The sequence below is a fragment of the Micromys minutus genome (assembly GCF_963924665.1).
Source record: "Micromys minutus genome assembly, chromosome: 6".
Lineage (NCBI taxonomy): Eukaryota > Metazoa > Chordata > Mammalia > Rodentia > Muridae > Micromys > Micromys minutus.
This window is the reverse complement of record NC_137975.1, coordinates 28,473,620-28,475,121: the sequence shown is the minus strand read 5'-3', so window position 1 is coordinate 28,475,121 and position 1,502 is coordinate 28,473,620. Positions and strand designations below refer to the sequence as shown.

Below are 1,502 nucleotides of genomic sequence, written 5' to 3'. Positions count from 1 at the left end.
ATATTCTCTAGGCCATGGTGACATTTTCTCATTTTTATATCACTTTTTTCACATTTAAATGGTTAACTAGCAGAATGACATAATCTCACGTGTTATTTTTATTAAACAAAATTATTAAGGATGATGGACTATAATGTTTAGAATTAATGAAATGCTTTGGGAATGATCTGAATTCTGTGGCTTGCTTGCAGCATATAAAGATAGTAACTCTAAACTGTTAATACTACCCCTCTTTCCTTAGGTATCTATACTGTAATCAGGTACCAAAGCTTTGGGGCTGGGGCCTGGAGGGATGGTTGAGAGAAGGGTTCCTGCTCTGTCAGAAGACATAGGTTTAATCTCCAGCATCCACAGGGCAGTTTAAAATGAATTATAACTGAATTTCAAGGCATTGGATACCTTTTTTCTGTTCTCCATGGGGACTATGTATTCCCATGGTATGCTACTTCTGCAAGCAGAAACATGGCCAAATATTCCTACATAAAGCCCACCAAACTCGTGCTCAAGGGCACTAAAGCCAAGAGTAAATAGAAAAAGTACAAAGATAAGAAGAGACAGAGAGAAGATGAGGAAACCCATACTTGATATTGTGGGAATCTGGTGGACTGTATCCAGCTTTGGTGAGATTTCAGGAACTATTGCCATTGAGATGAATAAGTTGCCTCTATCCATGCACTGGACAGTGGCATCTTTATACTGGGAGCTCCACATAGAGAAGCTGATGAGGGCCCCAGTCCTCCAGAGAAGTTCACCGCTGTTCAACTGTCTGACTCCAGAACTGCCCAGAAGTCTGGCTCTGGAAAATATCTTGGTATAAATTTGGATGGACTTGTTGGGTGTTTGGATGCAATTGAAGCAAGAGCACAGTGGGAAGCAGTGTTTCAAGATAGGAAAATGGCTTTACTGGCCTCAAATAGCTGCTTTATTAGATGTAATGAAACAGGTGATATAGAAGCAAAGAATAAAACAGCAAGAGAAGAAATGATAGAGATCAGATCCTGTGCGGAAAGAGAAACCAAGAAAAAGGGTGACGTTCCAGAAGAAGACAAGGGAAGTGTGAAGCAGTGCGAGATTAACTAAGTAAAGAAATTTGAGAGCTTCCAAGACCACAAACTCAAAATAAGCAAAGAAGATAGTAAAATTCTTAAAAAGTCTCAGAAAGATGGATTTTTTGCATGAGACACTTCTGGACAGGAGAACCAAACTGAAAGCTGACAGAGACTGCAAGTGACATGGACACTGTGTGTTGCTTTGGGGTTTTTCTGTTGTTTTTTCTTTTTCTTTTTTTTCTGCATAAAAAATTTAGTATAAAAAATTAATACATATTTACAAAGCATTTGCATATATATTTAAAAATGTTCAAATCATTTTTTAAAAAAAGCTTGAGGTCCCAGGGTGTGAGGATACCCAGGAGAGGAGCCACCATCTCAGAGGCAAAGGGGAGGGGAAAAGGGGTAAGGACTCTGCAAAGTGACCCATGAGGGTGTAGCAACATATAGGGT

At 39.2% G+C, this 1,502-nt stretch overlaps 1 pseudogene across 1 annotated transcript; it reads left to right on the top strand.

Moving 5' to 3' along the window:
- Positions 1–462: 462 nt before the first annotated feature.
- LOC308421540 (protein FRG1-like) lies at positions 463–1,231 on the top strand (annotated as a pseudogene). Its single transcript has one exon. The product of its transcript is annotated as a protein FRG1-like (transcript).
- The last annotated feature ends 271 nt before the right edge of the window (positions 1,232–1,502 follow it).